The sequence below is a fragment of the Centroberyx gerrardi genome, chromosome 15 (assembly GCF_048128805.1).
Source record: "Centroberyx gerrardi isolate f3 chromosome 15, fCenGer3.hap1.cur.20231027, whole genome shotgun sequence".
NCBI lineage: Eukaryota > Metazoa > Chordata > Actinopteri > Beryciformes > Berycidae > Centroberyx > Centroberyx gerrardi.
In genome coordinates this window covers 9043431-9062064 of record NC_136011.1, presented here as the reverse complement: position 1 = coordinate 9062064, position 18634 = coordinate 9043431, and the positions used below count along the sequence as shown (strand labels likewise).

Below are 18634 nucleotides of genomic sequence, written 5' to 3'. Positions count from 1 at the left end.
TACACATATAGTACATACACACAATTATCATGGACATTTGTTGAACAGATGCAGAGATGGATGCCAGCTGCAGGTTTGCTCTGAAGTGTGTCCTTCTCTTGGAAGTTGATGAGTGGAATGACAAATGCAATCTCTCCGCATTTACATTGACCGGCTCCGTCAAAGCCAGGTTGCTGGAAAGGCTTTATGGAAGGAATGTCTTGGAAGGAGGCTAAATCGTAATCAAGATGGTTTTCCATAGCCGATCGTTATTCCTGAGAGATATTCTTTTTTTATTCCGGTCCAAGTTTTAACAGAGAAACAGAGAGACCTGCATTTTGTTTAACCCAGACTCTGTTTAGAACGAGAAAATTCAGGAATCAGGAGAAAAAAATGATGAGAAAATCCTTTTCACAGTAGTTCCTTTTAGAATGTGTTTGGACCTGGGTCAAATGGTATATGTTAATAATTCTTAATGTTTGTGCATGAAGTACAAGACAGCTGGGAATTGCCGTGTCAGTACAATTCAGATTCAGACAATTCAGTGTCCAGTCAATCACAATAAGTATACTAAATTAACTTTGACATACTTTCCTGTGATTTTGAGTGCGTGCTTTTCTAAGGTTCCTGGCACTTATTGTATTGTCCAATGTGGCAAACCCAACCCACCGAGGCAAAAACAAACCATGAAAATGATTTGCAGATACTACTTGACCAAGGACTTTGGAAGTTTGTTTATATGATCTAGCTCCCTTTATGTAATGTCCTTTAGGTTTCCAATAGCAATCTATGTTGAATGAAGGTGAAAACCTGCTGATAGCCTGGAGCCTGTAAGTTGTTTGACCAGAAAGGTCGTGCATTGGTCCAGTCGTACCCACCGTCTTAAACCCCCTTTGTCCAGACCTTTATCGGTCACACTTACCCCCAGGAAATCTGTCTTCCTGTCCTATCTCAGATCGTCGCGCTCTATGTGTTAGTGTCTAGATGCCTATCAACAGGTGCCTTACCTGTACAAACACTCCACATAGCCACAATGTGGAGAGACCAAACATTTCATTTCCTGTCCTGAGACCCCTAATCTACTGTACATATGGAGTGGTGAGCCTCCAGTAACCTGGTCTCCGCTGACGTAACAAACGTTGCCGTATTTCTTTAGGCTTAGGAAGGGGGGGGCTGAGCACTGAGCTGTTGAAGTGTTCACAGAAACAACATAATCACCTTGACTGTATTCAGCTCAACCTGAGTGGGTGGAAACATGACAAGTGGCGTGTGTTGCCAAGTAACGCAGCCCTACAAACCAGTAAGTAGGTGTGATCATCCATAATGACTGCGGGACTGCGGCTGTACATCACAAAGGCTGAATACAACTGCCAAGGTTGTGTGACATAAAACTACTTTATGAATGTTTGCTTTTGAGAGGTGGAGCCATTTCTCAGGGTTCCCAGAGTATTCTTTTGATGGAAATCGGGCTAGATCCATTTGTTTGAGAGATTATCCTTAGTCTTTATCCCTTAATTTGATTCATCTGTGCTTTGTTCATTACTTGCATCTGGCCAGCACCCACCTGATGGTCTGTTAATATTGATTGACGACTAAATTCCACACAGATTATAGAAGGGACCACTAGATCAAATATTCATTAGTGATGCCTAGCAGGAATAAAGAGAGCCATTAGTCTGTGAATTTTCTTTCAATTGCTCTTTTTCCTCCTCCCCTTAGTCTCTCCACCATCGGGGTTTAAAGTAGATGCAGCTCTCTCTATGCTAATCAAAGCGGTGCCATCACATCTGAATGCTGAGCCTCACCGGGGGTCTGCCGCGTCCCGCCTTACCTCTGATATTCAAATAATTGGAGAACCTGCAAATGTCATGAACCCCCTACGGCACACTCAAGTCATCCGATGAGACTGGGAAGTGGCACACACACTGCAATGGCCTTTTGGAATAGTATAATATATGGCAAATGTAAATGAAAACAGAGAATTGATGCATTTAAATCCCAAGTTTCCTCAAAGTCATAGCAAATAGGGAGTGCACTACCAAAATATTCAGTCTTAAAATCTTATTTTTCTTCTGTCAGTGGGTTGAAATAATTCCACTTGTTTACAATGAAGTTCATTTGTTTCAGAGATTTTATAGAAATAAGTGTCAATATCTTGAAACAAGACAGAATAAGTCAGATTAATGCTCTACTACCAACATAACTTGATTTCAAGAAAATTCTTGAAACAAGCTGATTTTCACTTACTTTAAGAAAAATAATATTTTAAGACTCAAGCCTCAAGACTAAGCTCAGTCTCTACTCCAAACATAATGGCCTAGAGAAAACAGATTACCAGCTGTTCTCCCCCCCTCTGCTTTCTCTTCCTGTCTTGCTCCTCTCATGGCAGTGCAAATGGACCACCTGCTGGCTTGTGAACATGATGGCACAGAGTACCTCGCTTAATTAAAAGTTAATGCTACCTAATTAGAATGATTTGGGCTGTAGACAGAAAAAGCACAAAAAGTATTGTTTAGGAACAGTGGTGGAGCAACAAACTCACTCACTTTCTCTCTCTCTCTCTCTCTCTCTCGCTCTCTCTCTCTCTCTCTCTCTCTCGCTCTCTCTCTCTCTCATATAATGGGATGCTTTTGATGTCAGGTTTTATTTAGATAAAAATGGTGAAAGTAGCCGCACACTCGTAGCTCCGATGCAATCATTTATTGAGACATTAACAAAACCGACGTTTCAGCAGCTAGGCTGCCTTCATCAGGGTTGATCTACCAGGACACAAGTTTGACTGAAGTTAAAAGCACTGGTACACAGGTGCAGGCAATCAGTGTAACCTGACCAATCACAGGAAAGGGAAAAAGTGAACAATAGGTTCAATAGAGAGACCACAACAATTTAGTAAGTGGTATATAGTCTCAACATTCCATTCCATGTCATACAAAGAGTATCAAGTCTAAGTATAAACCACACATAAGAAAACATCATCACATTAAATGCAGTATACATATAGTACAATAAAAAAATAGTAGAGTAATAGCAAAAATAAGCCTGAATATCATGGAAATACCATTTGAGATCAGCATAGGCTAAACCTGCAAAACCACCACCATCATCATAGGTGTTTTTTCTGCAAGCAATGGAACTGTAGGGGAACCGCCTATCAATAAAAATAGAAGCATAAACATTAATAAAGAGACTACAAAAAAGGTCTAAGGTCAAAGTCAACATTAAGACCAAGAGGTGCAAGGGTTTTAAGGTTATAGATCCATGCTGCCTCTCGTCTCAATAATAAGGCATCTATGTCCCCCCCTCTTCGTGGCACAGAAACCTTTTCAATACCCACATAACGTAGAGAAGAAACAGGGTGACTGGCTTCTACAAAGTGTGCAGAGACTGGGTATGTAACATTTTTGCATCTAATGGTACTACGATGTTCTGCTATGCGGGCTTTAAGTTCACGTTTGGTCTTTCCCACATATGCCTTACCACAAGGGCAGGTAAGTAAATAAATAACACCTCTAGTGGTACATGTAATGATACCTTTTATGGGGATCTTTTTACCAGAATGAGGATGTTTGAAATAATGACATTTGTAGGTGCCATTACAGTGGGCACAGGAACTACATCTATAGTTACCATTAGGAATAGGAGCAAGTTTACGTTGTGGAGACACAGAAAGGCGGGGTAAATCAGACATGACCAAATGGTCTCTGAGGTTCTGACCCCGAGAAAACACAACCATAGGGGGTTCAGAAAAGGCTTTGTCTAGAAGTCTGTCTGTCCTAAGAATATGCCAGTGTTTATGTAAAATGTTTTTAAATTGTTCAGCACACTTAGAATAGCAGGTGGAAAAGATAATGGAGGGTTGTTCTTTCTTTTCTGACCGTCTATTGAACAATTCTGACCTCGGTTTTGAGTTGATCTTATAAAGAGCGTTATTTATCTGAGTGTCATTATAACCCCTTTCTTTGAATTTCCTTTGCATATCAGCCAAATTGCGGTTCAAATCTGAGGGTTTTTTACAGATTTTTTTTATTGATTTATTCCTATGGCTCCGACATATGCAGGCCTGTATGTTGGTTATCTAGAGAAGACCAAGATTTTCAATCCTACTGATAATGAGTTTTTGCCCAACATTGTTCTCTGGATAAGTTACATAGATTATATTTTTCTTTTGTTTCGTGGTAGTCTTTAACAACTTAACAGCTTTTTCTCCTTTGTAAATACATGCTCAGATCATTTGAAATTTACAATGAATTTTGGTATGAATGCAATCAGTTTTTTGGATCTCATGATTATCCGGGGTGATGACAATGTGTTATACACGGACCTATACAAGAAACCCACTGATCGCAATAGTCTGCTCAGGGCAGATAGCTGTCATCACCTTCCTTTAAAGAACAGTTTACCCTACAGCCAGTTCTGTAGGGTGAAAAGAATCTGTAAAAAACCCTCCGATTTGAACCGCAATTTGGCTGATATGCAAAGGAAATTCAAAGAAAGGGGTTATAATGACACTCAGATAAATAACGCTGTTTATAAGATCAACTCAAAACCGAGGTCAGAATTGTTCAATAGATGGTCAGAAAAGAAAGGCCCTTGTGGTAAGGCATATGTGGGAAAGACCAAACGTGAACTTAAAGTCCGCATAGCAGAACATCGTAGTACCATTAGATGCAAAAATGTTACATACCCAGTCTCTGCACACTTTGTAGAAGCCAGTCACCCTGTTTCTTCTCTACGTTATGTGGGTATTGAAAAGGTTTCTGTGCCATGAAGAGGGGGGGACATAGATGCCTTATTATTGAGACGAGAGGCAGCATGGATCTATAACCTTAAAACCCTTGCACCTCTTGGTCTTAATGTTGACTTTGACCTTAGACCTTTTTTGTAGTCTCTTTATTAATGTTTATGCTTCTATTTTTATTGATAGGCGGTTCCCCTACAGTTCCATTGCTTGCAGAAAAAACACCTATGATGATGGTGGTGGTTTTGCAGGTTTAGCCTATGCTGATCTCAAATGGTATTTCCATGATATTCAGGCTTATTTTTGCTATCACTCGACAATTTCTTTTATTGTACTATATGTATACTGCATTTAATGTGATGATGTTTTCTTATGTGTGGTTTATACTTAGACTTGATACTCTTTGTATGACATGGAATGGAATGTTGAGACTATATACCACTTACTAAATTGTTGTGGTCTCTCTATTGAACCTATTGTTCACTTTTTCCCTTTCCAGTGATTGGTCAGGTTACACTGATTGCCTGCACCTGTGTACCAGTGCTTTTAACTTCAGTCAAACTTGTGTCCTGGTAGATCAACCCTGATGAAGGCAGCCTAGCTGCTGAAACGTCGGTTTTGTTAATGTCTCAATAAATTATTGCGTCGGAGCTATGAGTGTGCGGCTACTTTCACCATTTTTATGCTTGTTTTCGCTGGCCGGCACCTCATCACTACAGGTGTGCGTTTCACCTACTTTGACTCAGGTTTTATTTAGATGACACACATTCTCATAAAGTGCACAATTAGTTCCTTGTGTCTCAAGTCTGCTGCTCTGCTGGAATTGTTTTTTGCGGGGGGAGGAGGGGGGCTGAAGTAGGTATGACTCCATCTGTCCCATTGAACAGCTACTTCAGCCTTGTTTTGAGACCTGGTCATGGCAAGAAAGACCCAGACTTCCATCTCTTTCCATGCATTCACACTGTGAGCAACTTGGTCGGTCTATTCTGACGATTGTGGGCGGTGCGAGAGGCAAAGGTGTCAGGTATTGCCTTTCATAACATTACATCATTTTGATAAGTTAATATAGCTAGCTAGCAAGTGCTAATTAGATAGCATTAATCAAGAAGAAACAACTGCTCTCCAAGGTTTTTGAGAAATCTATTGCTGTAGTCTTTAAAATAAAAGTTGAGAGGCAGAACTATTGTTCATGAAAATAAATCACATTGGTAGAGAAACAACGAAACGCAGGAATCTGATTGGCTGATGACTGTGAAGTTCAGGACCAACTTTTCTTCGCATCAGAGTTTCCCTGGTTGCACAGGTTGATGGGAAATGAATGGACTTCCAGTGACTTGTTGCTCGCAGTGTGAACGTGAACGTTATCCTTTAGTAGCTTTCCTCAGCATAATGTTACATAGTGTGTGCAGCAGTGGAGATCTTCTATTGAAAGTTTCTACTCTGGTGTTTACAAAGTCAACAAACACGTACAAAAAAAACCAGTACAAACACACACACGCCTACCTATGTGGTCTATCGTCACAGGCTCCTTTCTTGTAGAGGTACACATTCCAGTGACTGGAGCTACAGTAGACTCCTGTCCAGGAGGCTGTGGCTAATTAAGCTTTGATGACCACACTGTGCTTACTCACCAGAGCCAGCCAAGCACTGCTAGGAAACCAACACCACAGAGCTGACTGGTACTGGAAACAACCTGGTTGCCAACTGTGTTTGATTCGCTCCTGCCAGCATCAACATCTGTGTGTGTGTGTGTGTGAGAGAGAGAGAGAAAGAGAGATTCAGGGGTAAAGAGGCCACCCATGTCTCCATTCCATTTTTCTGAACACACTGCCCTCTCACCTTGCTTCTGTGGACCTGTATATCGAAGTATTTATTATGTCCCGTGTGGGCCGCGCTCTTCTCACAGCCTCAATCAGGGCATGGCGTCAGGGAGCATTCGTCGGAACGCAAAACACAATACTGCATCCCAGCCGCTTCAATAACTCTGCTGAATATTGCAGATTGCTTATTCCACAGGGGTTACAGGAAGCTTTTAGGTATACACTTCCGAAGGGCGAGGGCACATTGGTTGGCTGTGACGGAGAGAGAAAATGAGAGACAGACTTGGAGAGAGAATGTGGTTTAATGGAGGCCTTATTGTACTCTGGAGCCCTGTTGAGTGACTGGAGGAATCCAACTCTAAGAATAGCAATCAACATGTCATGTTCATCCATCCATCCATCCGTCATTAAGTATTCCATCCTCCCTTCTTCCTAATCTGTCTGTCTCATTTGATCAGTGAACTGATACTGCCTTGACACAGGAATCTCATTTCAAACAGCTTTTTTAATTATCCTACTGAAATATATTAGCTGTTGGATGTTACGGCAGTAACCTGACTTTGGACTGACCTAGAATGAAATTGAAATACTCCAGGGAACTATTTTATCTCCTACACAATCTCCTCTCCTCCTCCATGCGAGATAGTGATAGAGTAATGAGTTCAACAGACTCTCTCTGCCCCACCTTGTATAAAAACTCAGAAAGCCCAAATGACTGTAGGCACAAGATAAGCTGTCAACAGAATGACGGAAACGAGGGTGCAGGCCCTCCTCTTCTTCTGAATTGCTTTCCTTTTTTTCTATGCTCTATTTTTGTAGGCTTCCTCTCCTTCCTTCTTATCTCAACTCTCTCCCCTCCATGCTGGATAGTTTGCCAGAGGATAGCGGAGTACTACCACATTCCTGGTTGGCACTCATGTCTGGGCATAGCTGAGGTGCAGGCATTAGCCAGGGCCGCCTGCAGAGACGAGACCCGGACTGGCAGCCAAGGACTCAGCGCCCATCTGGTGCCAGAGCCAGAGAGGGAGCCATCATTTATTAGCTCCGCTGATGCGAAAAGCAGCTCCTGTCATTCTGGAGACTTACTGTCCTAAGCATGATTGCTACACTCCATAGGGTTTCAGTCCCAAGTCAATGGCAGTCTCTTATAGCTGTCTGCATGTCTTACTGTTTGGGTTTGGGTTGCGAAGTAAAGGTATTATTTTCCCCCTCTCTGTTTAATCCACTGACATTGTTCATCGTCACAGATCATATTTCAGAAAGCAGGAGACTTGGAAACAGCATCCCCCTCCTTCTTTCCTCTTCCGCGGCTCTCTGCTTTATCTCAAATCTGTCATATTACTCTTTTGAGGCTATATCTACAGGCCTGCAGAGAAAGATTTAACCATGACACCAGTTTGAGTTCTCCAGCTCCCACTTAACAGCAGACTCTTTAGTCTGGAACATCTATCAGAGTTGCGGGAGATGTTTAGCCGGGCTGCAAACTGCTGAGCTCCTCTGTTCCACTGCGTCTTAATCTTCCATCTTTGGCTCATTATGCTGGAAAAATATTGGAGAGTGTGACCTCACATGTTTGACATTAGTGTGCCTTTATGTTCAGTTTGATACTAAATCCTCTGTTAAGTTTTGCTCATGCCCTTTGCTGGATAGTTTTAGCACTTACTTGTGTAAACAGTTTGCATTAGGCTTTCATCATGCTGGCTGTGTGTAGAGCCTTTGTTGAATGAAGAAAACTAAACAAGGAATGGTGGCCTTTATTCCCCACTGCAGCACTTTTCAGTTTTCCCTCCAAAAGTGGTCTCATTATTGGATTAGTGCCTAGTTTTACAGGACCAAAGAGACGGCAACGACTCAACCTGCTTTACCTGAGTAAAGCCTAATCCATCTTAATCTAATAATTGCTCCCATATTCACACTGTCTCATAAGAACACAGCTGCAGGGATGGCTGTGGCCCCAGACTGCTGTGCACCATGGGTAATAATACCCATGGTCCCTTTCATGGCCAGGATCAGATCTGTAGGTGCCGCATGTGTTTTTTATCCTCATCGTTTGGGCGTTCCAGACGGAGATTGTATAACCTCCTGTCAGCCTCTCTCTCTCCCTCTCTCTCTCTCTCTCCCCCCCTCCTCCTTGTCGGCTCATGTTCTGTCCTCTAGATCTGTTCCCAGCATGCGTGGGTTATAGAGAGATGCATTAGGCTGCCTATGTTTCAACAGTCGGCCTTTTATGAGTGGGTGTTGAAAATCGGTGAGAGCTGGCCGGGCTCAGACGTCTCTATTTTAGATATGGCATGACAGTTATGAAGCCTTGTGGAGAGGGACAGAGCAGGGGGGATGATGAGCGATGTAGCTCATATCTCCTCTGAAAGGCTTCATCATATAGCTCCATCTGTCATATAGCCACCAGATCGCTCTCTGTGGACAGTGATATGAATAGTACCAAACAGTAATAAGGAATAGCATGACCCTCTAATGCTATGGTCGTATTACAATGGAAGCTAAATGACCTCAGCAAATGAGATAAAATGAGATGGCCAACATTGAAGTAAAGTGACACCTACTCTTACAAACTGTTTGCTGACATGAAAGTAAATATAAAAAGCAAAAAAAAGAAGTATATTTATGTTTTACTAAAAAAAATATTTTTTTGTGGATTGAATCTATTTTTTAGCTATTGAGTACTGACATATTGACAACTAATTAAACGTTTTTTTTTTCCTAAAGATTTTTGTCGAATATGCTGGCACATGCTCTCAACAGTAACATCAGTTTCCTGGTTTCGTTCAGTGCGAACAACACGGTACAGTGTATTTTCACAAGTGTGAGATTCCTGCTTAGACTGTGAGTGATGATTCTGTTGTTTTCCCCCCCAGGCTATGTAATGGAGATCCTAGTGTCCCTTAGGGGCCAAACCTCTCATACCAGTCCCAGTCTGAGTCCATAGTCCCAGCCTGAAGCTCGCTGCGTCCCCCCTGGTGGGACACGGTAATGAGGCGGTAATGGCCCAGGATGGGTGGCCTATTAAAGCGCACTTGGAGGAGTGTTTGGGTGGGGCGCGGAGCACTGCTAACACTTTGATGCCGCTGACCCCCTCCCAGTACGCTTATTAAGAGATTTATGGCTGACGTCTGTTCGCCCCCTCCTGCGCACACACACTGTTACACGAGTGTTTTTATTATTTTTCCTGTCATGGAGACCATATGGGGCACTCCTTCATTTCAAAGTCAGGTGGTGCGCCGGCAGGCGGCGGCTCGTTAGGCGAGATGATAGGGCATTTTGCGACGGCGTAGGAAAGGTGACATACTTATGTCAAATTGCCATGTCAAGTACTTGGCTGGGGAAAATTAATTTCCATCACTCGAAAAACACAGACTTCTCTGTCTTGTTCGTGACAAGTGCGCTAATTGTGTGAACTGTCAAAATCGGGATCATAAGCTCCATAGAGGCTTCCTGGGTGACTGAGTGTAGTGAGGGAAGAGTGTAGCAGAACGGCAGAGTGCTGCAGTCCACCTGGAGAGAGAGATGGATGACGGATGAAGGAACAGAGAGGTGAGGGATGCAGTTGCCATGCCAATGTTTCCTGGTAATAAGGCGGGGAGGGGGTCTTTGTATAGTTGATGTACGGCGCGCTCCCTGCTGTCGGTGGTATCACGCGAGTGGTAAGATGATTTAGGCATGAACTGATAGTGATCTCAGTGTGGTTTGTTATAATGAGCCCGGCTCTCGCTCTGCACACGAGCAGCCGCTTTTCAGAGTGTGACCTCCTCCACAGTGCAATTACCTGGTACAATAAGAGCAGCGATTGAATTAGACTAGAGGGTGCGCATACCAGTAGCGCTGGTAGAAAGGCAGCCCAGCTCTGCTCCTTTGAACATGGTTTTCAATTAGAACCAGTGGAGTGAACACTGAGATGCGGGGTACTAATGTATGCCCCGTGGAGACTGAAACGCAAGCTGGGGTCAGTTTTTTGGATGTAATGGAAAATGAAGAGGCGGCAGGGACTCATTCTTTTGTATTACTTTGATGCATTTGATCTTGATCTTCCAGTGGGGGTGCCTCTATAATGGTTGAGGTTGATGTATTGGCTGTAGGTCAATGCCTACTTGGTATGTATTATATAAAATGTATCAGATACATTGTATGCGGCTGTGATACTCTGTAAAACACCCACAGTGGGGGATTTTAGAGACCCCATGGTGGTCTTTTTAAAATGATGCAAACGTCAAATGGACTGGTTCAGGATTCAATACATGACATAGAGGACTGCCCACTTTTCCATTTTGCTGTTGCATGTAGATTTATTTCCCTACCTTAAAGACCCCGTGAAGTGGCATCTTTACTTCCTGTATTTGATGTATTTCCTGTTGAAATAGGATGTTGTGGTGGGACATGATGCAGTGAGAGATCATTCAAAAGCCTAAACCAGTGGAATATGAGTCAGGGAGAGAAAGACAATTTAATTTGGTGGGAGGGGTGCGGGATTGTTCAAAAATCTGATGGTTTTATTGGTTAGAAATGTATATTTGTGCCTACTAGTGCAGCATGAGGTCACCATGAAAGACACTCTGTTTTCCAGGAAGCTAAGGTAATGGGAGTTCATTTCATGGGGACTTTAAGTACTAGAACAAAATCACTTGGTTAAGCCCACCAAACCCTGCAAAAGGCCAAGAATGAGATCAGTGTGTGGCGGGCTGGACTGTCACTACCATTACAATGGTCTGACACAGACATTGTACTTGTTCTCTGACTCCTGTTTAACATCTCTGCTGTCAAGTTAAATAAGGCAACCTGACCTCTTTGTTTGGGCGCCATTTCAGCTTCATGCATTGGTGATTTCCCTCCGTGATTCCTGTTGCAGATGCCAGACTGTTGCTGACACACGGCCTTGCTAAAAATACTGACCAAGAGATTGGTGAAGCATGAAAATGCACATTTAGCAGAATACATTTAAGATGACATCAGCGTCTGATATGAGCTTCTATTTTTCTTGTTTTTTAGGCCAAACATACTGACTTTTTTTTATAGCTTTTCTTACATACTCTTATTTTTTAGAACACAATATTACACACAGTATAATTAACCAACACATTTATATACATTTTATTTGTGGGTGGAGATTCAACAATGCAATGTATCACAGACTTATTAACTAAGGATGAAGTGTACTCTGTGGCCTGACCTATTGTGTTGTCAACAGTTTTTTCCAGTGTGCCTATTAGACCATAAACACTGCTTTTGCAGAAGAGTTTCTGCCATTTCTGCCTGCCATGGGAGGCAGTGCAGTCAGTGGAAAACTGGAACACACACACACACACACACACACACACACACACACACACACACACACACACACACATCCAGTAATTTGTTGAAAGACCATGAGCGCTCCGTCAGTGGGCTCTGGTGGTTCCCAAGACTTTTCCCTTCATTCCCACTCCAATTTATCTCCTTGACATCTCAGTCTACAAACACAACCGAGGATGTAACTGTTACTGTTTTTCATCTGAGGTTTTACTTAAGCCTCTAAAAACAGTCTCTTGCACTGTGACAGACAGTATCTGCCTCTCAGAGATTTCATCAAGATATGATGAAATGCGCTGTAACATATTAATTTCTGTGTTAGTATTTGCACAATATCCCATAACTTACAGACAGTTGGATCAATCAGCCATTATGAAATTACAAACATTTCAGCAGCTTTCAAATGGACAGTGTCACAGCAGCTTTAAGATACACTTAACTAAAGAGGGCACACTCCAGCTGTAAGTGCTGCTTCGAACGAACCTTCGTAGGATTACACTTAAAAACACTCTTTCCCTCAAAGAGCGATCGTTGTTGGGAAACAAGGCTCTGGGCTAAATAGTATCTCCAAACAATTCCTAGCATTTGTTGTACCCTGCTTGGGTGAGATTTACTTTAACGTGGCATTTCAGATAGTGTCAGATCAGTTATCAATCACAACAAATAGAGTAAAATTGATTCCACATAGTGTAAACTTTATTGCATTGTCCTATGTGTCACATTCCCCCCCAAATAATTATTTGCAAATTCCATCTGATCCAGGTCTGCTGTACAGTATTGTACTTCTTACTCTCTCCCCCCCCCCCCCCCCCCCCCCCGATAGCGAGGACTCCCACCTCCTCTCCTCTCCTTCTCTCGCTCCCTCCCTCCCTCCCTCCCTCCCTCCTCCACCCTGGTAGGAATGCTAATCTTGGTAGCTAGGCATTCCAGAGGAACGACAGGAATCTGCAGTGATTGCTAAATTGCTGAGGAAATGAAAATATTAACTGGGTTTTTCTCCCAGCTGCTGGCATGTGTGTGTGTGTGACTTAATGGAGCACTTTGGTAGGGTGACCTCATCACCTGCGTCAGTGAGGATTAAGAGCATGATCCACCTCCATTTAACTTTTTCTTTAAAGAGTTTGTTGTTTAGACTTGAGTGCAGTAGACTTGATAGCCTTACATTTTGGGCCATACCCTTTTATCCCACAATTTACCACGCCCTGTCCTTAACTTTTTGAGTCCCCAGCCTCCACTGCTGACGGTGCTCCGGTCTCCAGTGACCGATAAAATAGACGCTTTTAAAGGTGAAAGCAATTTGCCAAGCTGAATGCATCAAGGTTCTTTCACTACCTGTCCTTTGCAGCTTGAAATATTGACAACGTATGTTTTTCCACTCTGTGCTGAATGTTCAGGCCCTCATCTGACCCACTGATTGACATTTACTAAATAAGTTGTTTCATTCCCCCTTCCAAATCACACTGAGCTCTCTTTCAGATCTTGTGTGAACCCTTGGAGTTATTAATAATTGATCCAATCAGAGGCGCTCTAATCGTGTTTGTGCCATTTCCTCTTTTTGGCGCCCCTTTGAAGTTGCACTGTTTGTTGTCAGTGTTTGCGTTTTGAGTAAAGAGGACTGATGTTATCTAGAGTCTTGCTGCTTTTATCCTTAATTGGGTTATGTTGATTTTGAGGCTGGGGAAAGGAAGGGGGGGCTAGTGGGAATGGAGTGATCACTGATGGTACAGTCACATCTTCATTCCCAGTGGCAGAGGAGGAGATGGCAGATAGTGTTGTATTCCTCAGTTCTACAACATGCACTACTGATATCTTGGTAATCGTACGGTTTTTGGATCATGAATGGACCATGGAGTCCTGACAGTGATTGTGTCAAGTCACAGTTTTGATCTATATGTGTATTGTGTGTATGTGTGTGTGTGTGTTTGTGTGTGCTCCTCTGACTCTGAAACGTCTTTCAGAGCAGCTGTCTTATTTAGACATGCTCCACTGAGAGGCTGATACCACATTTATAGGGGCTATTTGAGATCCCACAGCGGGCGTGTCCGGTGCCAAGTGTTTGCGAGTGCCGGTATGTGTGTGTGTGTGTGTGTGCATGTGTGGGTGTGTTTGCTTATAACCTCTGCAGCCTCAGGCCTGTGTCTCATCGCTGGCTGTCGTCACCCTGCGGCGACTCGTTGAGGGAAAGTTCCAGAGATAACATCGGTCCTGTTGTCTCCACAGCGGTGTGTGATGGCCTGCTGGAGACCAGATGGGCTGTCTGTAAACACACACTCCTGATTACAGACTCCAGGCCCTCATTTATAAATTGACCTTATCTTTGATAATCTTAAGTCATATTATGGTAAAAAAAAAAAATTGTTTACCTGCGGATTTCATTCCTTGGATAAAGATACAAATTAATTTTATTTGATCTATCACAGAAAATTGGAGAAAAATAATGCAATGCACTGATTTTGGCATCAAGATAATTTTTCCAGGATTTGGTTGTAATCACTATGTTGGAATCAAGTACAATAAATGTACAGGAATTTATCTTGGTGACATAGGTGCAGAGGCATATTGACAAGATACATTTTGATAATACTTACCGACACGTTTGTATGGAAGAATCTTTTTATAGCAAACCTTTTTACCACATACAGACTCAGCGCTGCAGCCCAAAACCAACTTGTTAGTGGCTGGTAACTGCAGAGTGTATACTCACTATGACCTTTGTGTGCATCTTTGCTCTGGATCAACATCAAACGGTTTCTCTTAACTGATCTGGATATTGATCCTATTGTGAATGTCTACACACACACACACACACGCACGCTCTCTCTCTCGCTTATTCTCTCTCTCACACACCCCCTCTCATCCTATTTTTGTCTCTTGCGTTTCCCACCACTGTTATGGTATAGAAGCTTTTTGTTGAAATGCGATTCAGCTTCGCCACCTCCGTCTGTGGCAGCAGACAGAGCTAAGAGAGAGAAAAGAGAGCTGCAGGCTGCTGATGAGCCCATTACGGTGGGTTCTGGCTGTCAGGCCGACTTAAAGCAGACTCCTACCTGACAGCGCTGGCAGACGGGCCGACTGACAGCAGAGCCGGGCTTAATGGGGTCGGCAGTGCAGCAAGTCGAACAGGAGAATCCCTCAGTGCAGATATTTTACCCCTCTCAGCAGTTTCCCCCCTGTCTTTAACCCACTTTCTGTCTCTTCCAACTTATTCTTTCCAGATACTTAGTTGGAAATCCATGGAAACTCAAGCTATTTTGAAATGAAGGCTATTAATATTGCATGATGATCACCGCTCATCCGGGTGCATTAGCGTATCCCTCCTAGCCTTTTCCAGGCATGTGCATATTGATTGGTATCAGAGCCAGGACTTGTTTTTATACTTTTTTTTTTTTTTTTTTTTAATCTGTGGAAGTAGGGAGGATCCCTGGAGATGGACCGCTCTGCTTAGCTCAGTACTTTACAGCTTTACTTTATCAAGACATCACATTCTTTCACAAGCGAGAATGCACACTTCAGTTTTTCAGTTATTTGTTGTGTCGAGGGCAGGCAACCATTCAACAATGAAACTTTCAGGGGGAAAACCGTAAAATTGATTCATTATATTTCATTGTATTACTTTAGTGTGGTGTATCGTCAGTTCCATTGTCCAGGAGTATATTTGTCAGCCGGTTTAACATACACTCCCTCCCATCCTTCCCTTCCCTTATTATTAACCATCCGCTGCTTCCCCTCCCTGCCGTCTGTTTCCCCTTTATCAATCGCCCTCTCTCTCATCCACTTTCACTTTGAAGGGCCCTCGCTAGGAGTTTGGATACCATTTGAGCCGCTTATCTCTTTGAAATGTCACTCTGAGCAGATACGTGCATTCCCTGTCCACCAGTCCCTGTGTGACTCATTGAAAAGCGCGACCTTAAAGTAAAGTGTATTGATTTGGTCGGACAGATGAAATTTTTATGGAATCTACTGGCAAGGACATGACTCTGTCGCTGCATAGCTATTTGATAGTGGTGATGGGGATGGAGGGGGTGGGCTTTGTGTCTGTGGTGCTTTGTGTATATGACTGTGTGCTTGTGTATGTGTGTGTGTGTGTGTGCCCTTGAAGTCTGTTCATGTGTGTCTGTTTATATGAGTGGTAGAGAGGCAGGGCTGGAGTGTGTTTGTGAGATGTAGGTCACGATGCCTTCTGTGTTTGAACAGTACAGTAAACTTGGCAGACTTCCACAGATGTGATAGACTTTGCCTCACTCTACCTTCCCTCCCTCTCTCTTTTTCTCTCTCTTTACTCGTCTGTCATTCTGCGGTATGTGAAAATGCCTTATCTGTGTGTGCCGTCTCTGCCGGGACTTTTCCCAGGAGTCATTCCCTCTCCGCTCTGAATCTGAATCCACACACACACACACACACACACACACGTCAGCGTGTGTCTCAAATGAAACCATCAACTGCATGCCTCAGTTCTATATACCAAAGGCAATAACATCATTGTACAGAGGAGGCTCAGTGTGATGGAAGTTGGCGTGCTACTCCACACCCCAGCTGTACGCTTGGCATGGAGGTGCTACACTGTCTGTGAACATTACCTGATAGAGAGCTAGAGGTGGATGTTATGCATGACTCTGTGTTTCCAACCCATCTGCCTCCAATCATCCCAGTCTTACACAGATGGAACAGTTTTACAGCCTCTTGTAAATAGGTGAATTGTTGCACTCCATTTACCGATACACAGGATGTGCTGTAACAACCCTGTGTGCCATAAACCAGGGCAAGCATCCATACAGGAGCCCAATTCAAATGTTAAAAGAGTGATGTACTAACCCACCAGTGGTGACTGTAGATGCCGTCATAGATCTACAAGACTGTGACTCAGATTGTGAAAAAAAATTAGACACGGCACGAATGCATGCAAGTCAAGCATTCAAACTCATGCAAGTAGAGAGAAGTGAAATTTTGTCTGAACGCACCATCAAACAGACAGCACCATTCACTAGCCACCTGATCTAAATGTTACAGGGTTGAACATGTGAGTGCAGGTATGTCATTAAGGTTATTAAGTGGGCACTTTCCTTTATCCCACAGTAACAGTAACAGTAAGTTCTGGTGTCCCACAACCATACACGCTCTCGACATGAAACATTCTAGTCACCTACACTACCTTCTACCTATACTCCCTAGTTTCCAACATTTTCCAATAATTTATAAACTCGCTATTGATCTCAACAACAATAGTCTAATGGGACGGCTGACCCCCTGGCTTGAAACAGCCCGCTCAGCAGTTCAGAAAGTGAATTCAAGAAGCATAGGCTTTATGGCATTGATCAGTGTTAGGAAAAGGCGTGTATCCATTGTAGTATTATAGGAATCGATTGTCTGCCTATACTGTATAACCCTGGCTGGCTAGCTTCCTCTCTCCATATCCTGTGCGCTGCTTCTACTGTCACTCCCAGTTCCTCCAGGGCTGTAGGGGTCACAAGTGACGCTTACCTGCTCAGCTGCATCCAGCCTCGTCCTCAGCTCCCACCCAGCCTGCCTGGTTGTCTGTCTGTCTGTATGTTTCCTCCTGTTTGCCTGCCTCCATGCATGCCTGCCTGCGTGTCTGCCTGCCTGTCTGTCAGCTCCAGCCACCTGCAGCCAGACAAAGAGTAGCCTGATGAGGAGATGGGCAGGCCAGAGAAGGACAGGAGCGGGGGGATGAGGAGGGTCAAAGATGGAGGGATTACCTCAGCTCATCTGCAGCAGGCTGCTTGATTTAACATTATTGAAAGATCCCCCTTTTTACGTGGCTTCAGTCCTAAAAGAGCGAGGCTCCGAGGGACATACACACACACACACACACACACACACACACAGAGTCACAGTCACACACACACACCTTCCCGCAGGTGTAGGTATGCTTGGTCGACTCTACCGGTGGACCGTTCCTTACGATAACAGACCTTGACATCAGGTATGATAACATTGTGTAATGCAGGGCAGTGGAAGGCCTGTCCTGACATACTAAGAAGATGGTTATTGATGAGTTAATTGTAGCAGTTGCTCAAACAAGAAAGCAGAGTGCAGCTGGAGCAGCTGTTGAGTTCAAATAAGGCACGACCAGTCAGCGATCACAACACTCACGTCCCCCATCCTCCCACCAAGTTTCTAATAATTATCTACAACTAAGACTGCAGCCAGGCATGGAAAACATATTGATGAACTGAAATACAAAAAAAACCCTCCAATACATTATCTTTCTGGATCCTTCAACAGAAGGTAGTGACAAGTAGAGATGTAACTTACCACATTACAATGAGCTTGACTAAGCAAGCGCCAAAATAAGCAATTTTGCAAAGAAAATGAATTTTAGTGTTTCTTTCATGTAAGGGGAAGAAAACAATACACCTCCCAATATCTTTAAATCATGGAGTATGGACATTCATTGGTTAGCAGATGGTTATTGATCATAACACTCAGTGTCACCCTACTCTTCTTGCCAGCAGAGATGCTCTTTCAAATTCCAATTGTTCCTGTTGAAATTGCCTGATTCCATCCACTCTTCAGATTTTGTCAAGTGATTCAGAGAAACAATCGAGCCAATCATCGCATTGTAGGCGGGGCTAAAGTTTGAACCATTCATGCAACGTTTTTGCATTGGCGTTTTGGCAGAATAAAATTTGTTGAAATTACCCCCTTAGCCAACATATTGTCTTTGCAAAGACGATATTTTTGTCAAAAACAAATGGCTACATGGCCATTCAGTCTGAATATCAGGCTACTTTGAAAGGCACTAAAAACTGAAACTAAATGAAACATTGTTGAAAAA

The 18634-nt window shown here is 43.2% G+C and overlaps 1 protein-coding gene across 1 annotated transcript in view; it reads left to right on the top strand.

The window, feature by feature from the left end:
• The window catches only part of ptk7b (protein tyrosine kinase 7b), a 77059-nt gene that overhangs the window by 31897 nt on the left and 26528 nt on the right, over positions 1-18634 (top strand). The gene's annotated exons all lie outside the window — the stretch shown is intronic.